Consider the following 14,580-nt stretch of genomic DNA (forward strand, 5'->3'; position numbering starts at 1 on the left):
GTAGCCTCCACATTGACTCTATACCGTAATACCCTGTATATAGTCTCCACATTGACTCTGTACCAGTACCCCCTGTATATAGTCTCCACATTGACTCTGTACCAGTACTCCCCTGTATATAGTCTCCACATTGACTCTGTACCGTAATACCCTGTATATAGTCTCCACATTGACTCTGTACCAGTACTCCCCTGTATATAGTCTCCACATTGACTCTGTACCGTAATACCCTGTATATAGTCTCCACATTGACTCTGTACCGGTACTCCCCTGTATATAGTCTCCACATTGACTCTGTACCGTAATACCCTGTATATAGTCTCCACATTGACTCTGTACCAGTACTCCCCTGTATATAGACTCCACATTGACTCTGTACCAGTGCTCCCCTGTATATAGCCTCCACATTGACTCTGTACCAGTACCCCCCTGTATATAGCCTCCACATTGACTCTATACCGTAATACCCTGTATATAGCCTCCACATTGACTCTATACCGTAATACCCTGTATATAGCCTCCACATTGACTCTATACCGTAATACCCTGTATATAGCCTCCACATTGACTCTGTACTGGTACCCCCTGTATATAGCCTCCACATTGACTCTGTACCGTAATACCCTGTATATAGCCTCCACATTGACTCTGTACCGTAATACCCTGTATATAGCCTCCACATTGACTCTGTACCGTAATACCCTGTATATAACCTCCACATTGACTCTATACCGTAATACCCTGTATATAACCTCCACATTGACTCTATACCGTAATACCCTGTATATAACCTCCACATTGACTCTATACCGTAATACCCTGTATATAACCTCCACATTGACTCTGTACTGGTACCCCCTGTATATAGCCTCCACATTGACTCTGTACCGTAATACCCTATATATAGCCTCCACATTGACTCTGTACCGTAATACCCTGTATATAGCCTCCACATTGACTCTGTACCGTAATACCCTGTATATAGCCTCCACATTGACTCTGTACCGTAATACCCTGTATATAGCCTCCACATTGACTCTGTACCGTAATACCCTGTAGATAACCTCCACATTGACTCTATACCGTAATACCCTGTATATAACCTCCACATTGACTCTATACCGTAATACCCTGTATATAACCTCCACATTGACTCTATACCGTAATACCATGTATATAACCTCCACATTGACTCTGTACCGTAATACCCTGTATATAGCCTCCACATTGACTCTGTACCGTAATACCCTGTATATAACCTCCACATTGACTCTGTACCGTAATACCCTGTATATAGCCTCCACATTGACTCTGTACCGTAACACCCTGTATGTAGCCTCCACATTGACTCTATACCGTAATACCCTGTATATAGTCTCCACATTGACTCTGTACCAGTATCCCCTGTATATAGTCTCCACATTGACTCTGTACCAGTACTCCCCTGTATATAGTCTCCACATTGACTCTGTACCGTAATACCCTGTATATAGTCTCCACATTGACTCTGTACCAGTACTCCCCTGTATATAGTCTCCACATTGACTCTGTACCGTAATACCCTGTATATAGTCTCCACATTGACTCTGTACCGGTACTCCCCTGTATATAGTCTCCACATTGACTCTGTACCGTAATACCCTGTATATAGTCTCCACATTGACTCTGTACCAGTACTCCCCTGTATATAGTCTCCACATTGACTCAGTACCAGTGCTCCCCTGTATATAGCCTCCACATTGACTCTGTACCAGTACCCCCCTGTATATAGCCTCCACATTGACTCTATACCGTAATACCCTGTATATAACCTCCACATTGACTCTATACCGTAATACCCTGTATATAGCCTCCACATTGACTCTATACCGTAATAGCCTGTATATAGCCTCCACATTGACTCTGTACTGGTACCCCCTGTATATAGCCTCCACATTGACTCTGTACCGTAATACCCTGTATATAGCCTCCACATTGACTCTGTACCGTAATACCCTGTATATAGCCTCCACATTGACTCTGTACCGTAATACCCTGTATATAACCTCCACATTGACTCTATACCGTAATACCCTGTATATAACCTCCACATTGACTCTATACCGTAATACCCTGTATATAACCTCCACATTGACTCTATACCGTAATACCCTGTATATAACCTCCACATTGACTCTGTACCGTAATACCCTGTATATAGCCTCCACATTGACTCTGTACCGTAATACCCTGTATATAACCTCCACATTGACTCTGTACCGTAATACCCTGTATATAGCCTCCACATTGACTCTGTACCGTAACACCCTGTATGTAGCCTCCACATTGAATCTATACCGTAATACCCTGTATATGGTCTCCACATTGACTCTGTACCAGTACCCCCTGTATATAGTCTCCACATTGACTCTGTACCAGTACTCCCCTGTATATAGTCTCCACATTGACTCTGTACCGTACTACCCTGTATATAGTCTCCACATTGACTCTGTACCAGTACTCCCCTGTATATAGTCTCCACATTGACTCTGTACCATAATACCCTGTATATAGCCTCCACATTGACTCTGTACCGTAATACCCTGTATATAGTCTCCACATTGACTCTGTACCAGTACTCCCCTGTATATAGTCTCCACATTGACTCTGTACCGTAATACCCTGTATATAGTCTCCACATTGACTCTGTACCAGTACTCCCCTGTATATAGTCTCCACATTGACTCTGTACCGTAATACCCTGTATATAGCCTCCACATTGACTCTGTACCAGTACCCCCCTGTATATAGCCTCCACATTGACTCTATACCGTAATACCCTGTATATAGCCTCCACATTGACTCTATACCGTAATACCCTGTATATAGCCTCCACATTGACTCTATACCGTAATACCCTGTATATAGCCTCCACATTGACTCTGTACTGGTACCCCCTGTATATAGCCTCCACATTGACTCTGTACCGTAATACCCTGTATATAGCCTCCACATTGACTCTGTACCGTAATACCCTGTATATAGCCTCCACATTGACTCTGTACCGTAATACCCTGTATATAACCTCCACATTGACTCTATACCGTAATACCCTGTATATAACCTCCACATTGACTCTATACCGTAATACCCTGTATATAACCTCCACATTGACTCTATACCGTAATACCCTGTATATAACCTCCACATTGACTCTGTACTGGTACCCCCTGTATATAGCCTCCACATTGACTCTGTACCGTAATACCCTATATATAGCCTCCACATTGACTCTGTACCGTAATACCCTGTATATAGCCTCCACATTGACTCTGTACCGTAATACCCTGTATATAGCCTCCACATTGACTCTGTACCGTAATACCCTGTATATAGCCTCCACATTGACTCTGTACCGTAATACCCTGTAGATAACCTCCACATTGACTCTATACCGTAATACCCTGTATATAACCTCCACATTGACTCTATACCGTAATACCCTGTATATAACCTCCACATTGACTCTATACCGTAATACCCTGTATATAACCTCCACATTGACTCTGTACCGTAATACCCTGTATATAGCCTCCACATTGACTCTGTACCGTAATACCCTGTATATACCTCCACATTGACTCTGTACCGTAACACCCTGTATGTAGCCTCCACATTGACTCTATACCGTAATACCCTGTATATAGTCTCCACATTGACTCTGTACCAGTATCCCCTGTATATAGTCTCCACATTGACTCTGTACCAGTACTCCCCTGTATATAGTCTCCACATTGACTCTGTACCGTAATACCCTGTATATAGTCTCCACATTGACTCTGTACCAGTACTCCCCTGTATATAGTCTCCACATTGACTCTGTACCGTAATACCCTGTATATAGTCTCCACATTGACTCTGTACCGGTACTCCCCTGTATATAGTCTCCACATTGACTCTGTACCGTAATACCCTGTATATAGTCTCCACATTGACTCTGTACCAGTACTCCCCTGTATATAGTCTCCACATTGACTCAGTACCAGTGCTCCCCTGTATATAGCCTCCACATTGACTCTGTACCAGTACCCCCCTGTATATAGCCTCCACATTGACTCTATACCGTAATACCCTGTATATAACCTCCACATTGACTCTATACCGTAATATCCTGTATATAGCCTCCACATTGACTCTATACCGTAATAGCCTATATATAGCCTCCACATTGACTCTGTACTGGTACCCCCTGTATATAGCCTCCACATTGACTCTGTACCGTAATACCCTGTATATAGCCTCCACATTGACTCTGTACCGTAATACCCTGTATATAGCCTCCACATTGACTCTGTACCGTAATACCCTGTATATAACCTCCACATTGACTCTATACCGTAATACCCTGTATATAACCTCCACATTGACTCTATACCGTAATACCCTGTATATAACCTCCACATTGACTCTATACCGTAATACCCTGTATATAACCTCCACATTGACTCTGTACCGTAATACCCTGTATATAGCCTCCACATTGACTCTGTACCGTAATACCCTGTATATAACCTCCACATTGACTCTGTACCGTAATACCCTGTATATAGCCTCCACATTGACTCTGTACCGTAACACCCTGTATGTAGCCTCCACATTGAATCTATACCGTAATACCCTGTATATAGTCTCCACATTGACTCTGTACCAGTACCCCCTGTATATAGTCTCCACATTGACTCTGTACCAGTACTCCCCTGTATATAGTCTCCACATTGACTCTGTACCGTACTACCCTGTATATAGTCTCCACATTGACTCTGTACCAGTACTCCCCTGTATATAGTCTCCACATTGACTCTGTACCATAATACCCTGTATATAGCCTCCACATTGACTCTGTACCGTAATACCCTGTATATAGTCTCCACATTGACTCTGTACAAGTACTCCCCTGTATATAGTCTCCACATTGACTCTGTACCGGTACCCCCTGTATATAGTCTCCACATTGACTCTGTACCGTAATACCCTGTATATAGTCTCCACATTGACTCTGTACCAGTACTCCCCTGTATATAGTCTCCACATTGACTCTGTACCAGTGCTCCCCTGTATATAGCCTCCACATTGACTCTGTACCAGTACCCCCCTGTATATAGCCTCCACATTGACTCTATACCGTAATACCCTGTATATAGCCTCCACATTGACTCTATACCGTAATACCCTGTATATAGCCTCCACATTGACTCTATACCGTAATACCCTGTATATAGCCTCCACATTGACTCTATACCGTAATACCCTGTATATAGTCTCCACATTGACTCTGTACCAGTGCTCCCCTGTATATAGCCTCCACATTGACTCTGTACCAGTACCCCCCTGTATATAGCCTCCACATTGACTCTGTACCAGTACCCCCTGTATATATCCTCGTTATTGTTATTCTCAATGTGTTACTTTTTATTTTAGTCTACTTGGTAAATATTTTCTTCTTCTTGAACTGCTCTGTTGGTTGAGGGCTGGTCAGTAAAGCATTTCACGGTAAAGTCAACACTTGTGGTATTCGGCGCATATTGATTTGATTTGACTCCAGCACATTTTCAGTTTCATGCGACAACCTCAACTCAAGACTATTTCATTAAATATCTTATTGAAACGGCAGTGAAGTAGAGGAATATTTTCAGCAGCGTCTGACTTCTCTCTCCTGGATGCTCTCCTGATCAAACTGTCCCGTTATGCGTTTCACCGCCTCTGAACCCCCTCACCCCAAATAGATTGGAGTGTGTGTGCGGCGTGGAAGAGCCATGGACAGTGTGTGTGTGTGTGTGTCAGAGGAAGAGTGTGTGTGTCAGAGGGAGTTTTTTTTTTGTTTTAAAGGGCAGAGGGGCTATTAAAATTATCAGTGGGTGGGGTGTGATTACCAAGTCCTTCTCAAGCAATGGTATCCTCCCTAAGGGATGGGAAACGAAGCCACCAATAGAGGGTAAGACAGGACAAAACCCACCAATAGAGGGTAAGACAGGACAAAACCCACCAATAGAGGGTAAGACAGGACAAAACCCACCAATAGAGGGTAAGACAGGACAAAACCCACCAATAGAGGGTAAGACAGGACAAAACCCACCAATAGAGGGTAAGACAGGACAAAACCCACCAATAGAGGGTAAGACAGGACAAAACCCACCAATAGAGGGTAAGACAGGACAAAACCCACCAATAGAGGGTAAGACAGGACAAAACCCACCAATAGAGGGTAAGACAGGACAAAACCCACCAATAGAGGGTAAGACAGGACAAAACCCACCAACAGAGGGTAAGACAGGACAAAACCCACCAACAGAGGGTAAGACAGGACAAAACCCACCAATAGAGGGTAAGACAGGACAAAACCCACCAATAGAGGGTAAGACAGGACAAAACCCACCAATAGAGGGTAAGACAGGACGAAACCCACCAATAGAGGGTAAGACAGGATAAAACCCACCAATAGAGGGTAAGACAGGACAAAACCCACCAATAGAGGGTAAGACAGGACGAAACCCACCAATAGAAGGTAAGACAGGACGAAACCCACCAATAGAGGGTAAGACAGGACAAAACCCACCAATAGAGGGTAAGACAGGACAAAACCCACCAATAGAGGGTAAGACAGGACAAAACCCACCAATAGAGGGTAAGACAGGACAAAAGTATGTTCTGCCCCCAAGAACCACAACACCCAGGCAAAGGACTATAGTCCACCTACCTCAGAGTCCAGGACCTATAGAGACTATAGTCTCTACCTAACTCAGAGCCCAGGTTAGCCCCTAGAGACTATAGTCTCTACCTAACTCAGAGCCCAGGACCTATAGAGACTATAGTCTACCTAACTCAGAATCATGGCCCTATAGATACTATGGTCTACCTAACTCGGATTCCAGGACCTATAGATACTATAGTCTACCTAACTCAGAGCCCAGGTTAGCCCCTAGATACTATAGTCTACCTACCTCAGAGCCCAGGACCTATAGAGACTACACCCCCTAAAGACCAGAGCTCAGGACCTATAGAGACTACAGCCATAAAGACCAGAGCCCAGGTTAGCCCCAATGAGACTACTGCCTTAAAGACCAGAGCCCAGGACCTATAGAGACTACAGCCCTAAAGACCAGAGCCCAGGATCTATAGAGACTACAACCCTAAAGACCAGAGCTCAGGACCTATAGACACTACAGCTCTAAAGACCAGAGCTCAGGACCTATAGAGACTACTGCCCTAAAGGTCAGAGCCCAGGACCTATAGAGACTACAGCCCTAAAGACCAGAGCTCAGGATCTATAGAGATTACAGCCCTAAAGACCAGAGCTCAGGACCTATAGAGACTACAGCCCTAAAGACCAGAGCTTAGGACCTATAGAGACTACTGCCCTAAAGGTCAGAGCCCAGGACCTATAGAGACTACAGCCCTAAAGACCAGAGCTCAGGACCTATAGAGACTACTGCCCTAAAGGTCAGAGCTCAGGACCTATAGACACTACAGCTCTAAAGACCAGAGCTCAGGACCATCACAACCTTTTGGATAAGTAAGGCAAGACAAGATTTCATACAAATAACTAATCATTGATCTCTGTCATTCAATCGAGCATCCCATATTGCACCCTAATCCCTATGTAGTGCACTATAGATCGCAGCAGCTGTACATAGTCCATCAGTAAATAGCCCACCCAATCTACCTACCTCATCCCCATACTGTTTTTATTTACTTTTCTGCTCTTTTGCACACCAGTATCTCTACTTGCACATCATCATCTGCTCATTTATCACTCCAGTGTTAATCTGCTAAATTGTAATTTTTCGCTCCTATGGCCTATTTATTGTCTACCTCCTCACGCCATTTTGCACACAATGTATATAGACTATTTTTTTTCTACTGTGTCATCGGCTTGTTTATTGTGTTATTGGCCTGTTTATTGTTTATTCCACGTGTAACTCTGTGTTGTTGTCTGTTCACACTGCTTTGCTTTAATCTTGGCCAGGTCGCAGTTGTGAATGAGAACTTGTTCTCAACTGGCCTACCTGGTTAAATAAAGGTGTTCTCAACTGGCCTACCTGGTTAAATAAAGGTGTTCTCAACTGGCCTACCTGGTTAAATAAAGGTGTTCTCAACTAGCCTACCTGGTTAAATAAAGGTGTTCTCAACTGGCCTACCTGGTTAAATAAAGGTGTTCTCAACTAGCCTACCTGGTTAAATAAAGGTGTTCTCAACTGGCCTACCTGGTTAAATAAAGGTGTTCTCAACTGGCCTACCTGGTTAAATAAAGGTGTTCTCAACTAGCCTACCTGGTTAAATAAAGGTGTTCTCAACTGGCCTACCTGGTTAAATAAAGGTGTTCTCAACTAGCCTACCTGGTTAAATAAAGGTGTTCTCAACTAGCCTACCTGGTTAAATAAAGGTGTTCTCAACTAGCCTACCTGGTTAAATAAAGGTGTTCTCAACTGGCCTACCTGGTTAAATAAAGGTGTTCTCAACTGGCCTACCTGGTTAAATAAAGGTGTTCTCAACTAGCCTACCTGGTTAAATAAAGGTGTTCTCAACTGGCCTACCTGGTTAAATAAAGGTGTTCTCAACTGGCCTACCTGGTTAAATAAAGGTGTTCTCAACTGGCCTACCTGGTTAAATAAAGGTGAAATAAATGTTGTTTTTTTTTAACTAGTTTTGACCAGGGCCCATATGGCTTTGTAATGTACCATATAAGGAATAAGGACACAGACCAGGAGATTCACCTCTCCAGGTGAACTCTGTGTCCAACCTTAGAAGGGTCAAAGTTTGTCGCCGAGCACCCGTATCTATAATGCATGGGTGTCATTAGGGAATGTTACAACGTGGCATTTTGGCGCAGTGATTGACAGGTGGAGGTCTGAGTCAGGATTGTCGTTAGTAACCATACCTGTCTATGTTACCGACGGTGACGCACGAGGGGTTATAGAATACACAGGTGTTACGGAACTGATCATTTAATTCACTATGTACAGGGTCACGTTAGCTTTTTCACAACGCAGGACCATCGAAGAAAGATACATCGCTAATTGACATTTACTGTAATTGAATCTGGCCCTGGAGGCAGCTCTGCAGAGGGGTCACTAGCTGGCACAGTCACAAAGTCATACAATCTGATTTTAAACCTAACCCACTAGGCTACCTGCCACAAAATGCAACATATTTGGCAGAAAATGGCTGTGTTTTCATCAGATGATAACAGACGTGGAACAATACTTGGCTAGCAGCCTCACATACTATATACCTGGGTAAATGTACTGTACAGGTCAGTATCACTGAGAGTGACCTAGCTTAGCCCTAGACAGTCAGATATATACCTGGGTAAAGGTACTGTACAGGTCAGTATCACTGAGAGTGACCTAGCTTAGCCCTAGACAGTCAGATATATACCTGGGTAAAGGTACTGTACAGGTCAGTATCACAGAGTGACCTAGCTTAGCTCTAGACAGTCATATTCTACCATTTACCCAGGTACATGTCTATGTCAAATCTCTCCTGGTTCTGTCTCTCACACCTGATGCACAAACACACACACATTCACGTACAGACATAATGACTCCTTCTCCCAACTCACACACTCTTCTCACTCTACCTTCAACCCTCACCCTGTCTCCCCCAATCCCACTCTTCCTGTCTCCCCCAATCACACTCCCTCTGTTCTTGTCTCCCCCAATCACACTCCCTCTCTTCCTGTCTCCCCCAATCCCACTCCCTCTCTTCCTGTCTCCCCCAATCCCACTCCCTCTCTTCCTGTCTCCCCCAATCCCACTCCCTCTCTTCCTGTCTCCCCCAATCCCACTCCCTCTCTTCCTGTCTCCCCCAATCCCACTCCCTCTCTTCCCGTCTCCCAACCCTCACCCTGTCTCCCCCAATCCCACTCCCTCTTTTCCTGTCTCCCCCAATCACACTCCCTCTCTTCCTGTCTCCCCCAATCCCACTCCCTCTCTTCCTGTCTCCCCCAATCCCACTCCCTCTCTTCCTGTCTCCCAACCCTCATCCTCTCTTCCTGTCTCCCAACCCTCACCCTCTCTTCCTGTCTCCCCCAATCCCACTCCCTCTCTTCCTGTCTCCCCCAATCCCATTCCCTCTCTTCCTGTCTCCCCCAATCCCACTCCCTCTCTTCCTGTCTCCCCCAATCCTACTCCCTCTCTTCCTGTCTCCCAACCCTCACCCTGTCTCCCCCACTCCCTCTCTTCCTGTCTCCCCCAATCACACTCCCTCTCTTCCTGTCTCCCAACCCTCACCCTGTCTCCCCCACTCCCTCTCTTCCTGTCTCCCCCAATCCCACTCCCTCTCTTCCTGTCTCCCCCAATCCCACTCCCTCTCTTCCTGTCTCCCCCAATCCCACTCCCTCTCTTCCTGTCTCCCCCAATCCCACTCCCTCTCTTCCTGTCTCCCCCAATCCCACTCCCTCTTTTCCTGTCTCCCAACCCTCATCCTCTCTTCCTGTCTCCCAACCCTACTCCCTCTCTTCCTGTCTCCCCCAATCCCACTCCCTCTCTTCCTGTCTCCCCCAATCTCACTCCCTCTCTTCCTTTCTCCCAACCCTCATCCTCTCTTCCTGTCTCCCAACCCTCACCCTCTCTTCCTGTCTCCCCCAATCCCACTCCCTCTCTTCCTGTCTCCCCCAATCTCACTCCCTCTCTTCCTGTCTCCCCCAATCCCACTTGCTCTCTTTCACACTACAGATCTCCAGGTTTGTCACTCCCACACATGGACTGGCTTTTTCCACTTGGTTGGACATTTCTGTTACACATTTTTACACAGTACGTGTGAGAATTCATCTTCATCGCTTTTAAACCCTCTGAGTCTCTACCATTCCCTCCCTCTTTCCCATTCCCCTCCAGTCCCTCTTTCTCCTCCCCCCCTCTCTCATTCCTTCCCTCCCCCCCATTCCCTCCCTCATTCCTTCCCTCCCCCATTCCCTCCCTCCCCCTCTCCCCTCCCTCCCCCATTCTCTCCCTCCCTCTATTCTGGCTGGTATCCTTCTCACCAGCTGATTTGACTCATTTTCCTCTCTGACCTTGACCTCCCCAGCCCTCTGATTGGCAGCTCTCCATCCGCTCATCTCGGATTGGCAGGTGTCCCAGGAAACCATGCCCCTTTTTAAATGATCGTCAGGTTGTCTTCCTCGCCTCAGTGAATCGGCACCGTTTGCTCCCTCTTCCTCTGACAGTTGTGATGACAGACTGTGTTTCAGACTTCAGCAGAGTCCCATACTTGTGTCATTTCGGACAGAAATTATTTCAGAAAAAGAGATCGCTGAAGAGGTCATAAAGCCAAGGGAAGATATTATATTTACACTTTAATACATAAAGAAACTACCATCAACACTATGTACATTTCTGGTCATTTAGAAGATACTCTCACCATCCAGAGAAACTGACAGTCAGTACATTCAACTGAGTTTAGTAGGAGAAAACAATGACGTCACAGCAAACTAGATCCTACTGTATGACACTTATCAGGGTTTGGGGTCAATTCCATTTCAATTCAGAAAAGTAGACCAAATTCCAATTCCACGTGTTCTTTAATTGAAAAGCATTGGAAGATAAATTGAAAAAAAAAAAATGGTCTTGGATGTTTCTGAACTGGAAAATTAAATATTGGTTCCAGTCAACAGCAATGGAGTCGAGAGGGGGCACCCCCCCCCCACCACCCAGTCGAGAGGGGGCACCCCCCCCCCCCCCCACCCAGTCGAGGGGGGGCACCCCCCCCCCCACCCAGTCGAGGGGGCACCCCCCCCCACCACCCAGTCGAGAGGGGGCACCCCCCCCCCACCACCCAGTCGAGAGGGGGGTGCCCCCCCCACCACCCAGTCGAGAGGGGGCACCCCCCCCCACCACCCAGTCGAGAGGGGGCACCCCCCCCCCACCACCCAGTCGAGAGGGGGCACCCCACCACCACCACCCAGTCGAGAGGGGGCACCCCCCCCCCCCAACACCCAGTCGAGAGGGGGCACCCCCCAACACCCAGTCGAGAGGGGGCACCCCCCAACACCCAGTCGAGAGGGGGCACCCCCCAACACCCAGTCGAGAGGGGGCACCCCCCAACACCCAGTCGAGAGGGGGCACCCCCCCACCACCACCACCCAGTCGAGAGGGGGCACCCCCACCACCACCCAGTCGAGAGGGGGCACCCCCACCACCCAGTCGAGAGGGGGCACCCCCACCACCACCCAGTCGAGAGGGGGCACCCCCCCCACCACCCAGTCGAGAGGGGGCACCCCCCCCACCACCCAGTCGAGAGGGAGCACCCCCCCCACCACCCAGTCGAGAGGGAGCACCCCCCCCCCACCACCCAGTCGAGAGGGAGCACCCCCCCCACCACCCAGTCGAGAGGGAACACCCCCCCCCACCACCCAGTCAAGAGGGAACACCCCCCCCACCACCCAGTCAAGAGGGAACACCCCCCCACCACCCAGTCAAGAGGGAGCACCCCCCCCCACCACCCAGTCGAGAGGGAACACCCCCCCCCACCACCCAGTCAAGAGGGAGCACCCCCCCCACCCAGTCAAGAGGGAGCACCCCCCCCACCACCCAGTCAAGAGGGAGCACCCCCCCCACCCAGTCAAGAGGGAGCACCCCCCCCACCACCCAGTCAAGAGGGAACACCCCCCCCCACCACCCAGTCAAGAGGGAACACCCCCCCCACCACCCAGTCAAGAGGGAACACCCCCCCCACCACCCAGTCAAGAGGGAGCACCCCCCCCCACCACCCAGTCTAGAGGGGGCACCCCCCCCCACCACCCAGTCAAGAGGGGGCACCCCCCCCCACCACCCAGTCAAGAGGGGGCACCCCCCCCCACCACCCAGTCAAGAGGGGGAACCCCCACCACCCAGTCAAGAGGGGGAACCCCCACCACCCAGTCAAGAGGGGGCACCCCCACCACCCACCACCCAGTCAAGAGGGGGCACCCCCCCACCACCCAGTCAAGAGGGGGCACCCACCCCCACCACCCAGTCAAGAGGGGGCACCCCCCCCCACCACCCAGTCAAGAGGGGGCACCCCCCCCCACCACCCAGTCAAGAGGGGGCACCCCCCCCCACCACCCAGTCAAGAGGGGGCACCCCCCCCCACCACCCAGTCAAGAGGGGGCACCCCCCCCCACCACCCAGTCAAGAGGGGGCACCCCCCCCACCACCCAGTCAAGAGGGGGCACCCCCCCCCACCACCCAGTCGAGAGGGAGCACCCCCCACCACCCAGTCGAGAGGGAGCACCCCCCACCACCCAGTCGAGAGGGAGCACCCCCCACCACCCAGTCGAGAGGGAGCACCCCCCACCACCCAGTCGAGAGGGAGCACCCCCCACCACCCAGTCGAGAGGGAGCACCCCCCACCACCCAGTCGAGAGGGAGCACCCCCCACCACTCAGTCGAGAGGGAGCACCCCCCACCACCCAGTCGAGAGGGAGCACCCCCCACCACCCAGTCGAGAGGGAGCACCCCCCACCACCCAGTCGAGAGGGAGCACCCCCCACCACCCAGTCGAGAGGGAGCACCCCCACCACCATCCAGTCAAGAGGGGGCACCCCCCCACCATCCAGTCAAGAGGGGCACCCCCAACCACCCAGTCAAGAGGAGCACCCCCCACCCAGTCAAGAGGGGCACCCCCCACCCAGTCAAGAGGGGCACCCCCCACCCAGTCAAGAGGGGCACCCCCCACCCAGTCAAGAGGGGCACCCCCCACCCAGTCAAGAGGGACACCCCCCACTTAGCCGTGTGAAGAATATCATGGAGGACTCTTCACATGGGAAAAGTTTAACCCCATTGATTTGGAGGTAATCAGTGGCGTAGCACAGGTCCGCTCTCCACTCGTGTCTGGGCTAATCTCATGCTATTCTGCACATTTTGCTACGAGGCAGAGAGAAAACCATGTCGTTTTAAAGCCAACTTCCTGTGGTTCTAAACAGTTTGCCGTGGTTTGCATTGGGACCTGCTCTGGCTACGTTGTTGTTGTTGTGGTGTAACTGAGGGAGAGATTGCTAGCCTACCTGATGCTGTCGGTTGTTTCATCAACTCTAGGACTGTAATATATATAACATGAGAGCTGAAACAAATTTACTGATTTTATCTTTAACTTACCTTTTGTATAGACATTCTCTTTCTCTAAGCGCATCTAAAAAGGAGAGAGAGAGAGACCACCCCAAACAAACTTGATCTAACGTTATTAAACAAGCACCATTCGTCACAGTAGCCTGTTCTCTACAAGTAGAGCAGAGGCAGTGTAATGTTCTCTACAAGTAGAGCAGAGGCTGTGTAATGTTCTCTACAAGTAGAGCAGAGGCAGTGTAATGTTCTCTACAAGTAGAGCAGAGGCAGTGTAATGTTCTCTACAAGTAGAGCAGAGGCAGTGTAATGTTCTCTACAAGTAGAGCAGAGGCAGTGTAATGTTCTCTACACGTAGAGCAGAGGCTGTGTAATGTTCTCTACAAGTAGAGCAGAGGCAGTGTAATGTTCTCTACAAGTAGAGCAGAGGCAGTGTAATGTTCTCTACAAGTAGAGCAGAGGCAGTGTAAAGTAGTGAATGAACATGTGTAGAATATCCCTGCTGAGA

Source organism: Oncorhynchus mykiss, chromosome 10 (genome assembly GCF_057628025.1).
Source record: "Oncorhynchus mykiss isolate SJ-2025 chromosome 10, ASM5762802v1, whole genome shotgun sequence".
In the NCBI taxonomy this organism is placed as follows: domain Eukaryota; kingdom Metazoa; phylum Chordata; class Actinopteri; order Salmoniformes; family Salmonidae; genus Oncorhynchus; species Oncorhynchus mykiss.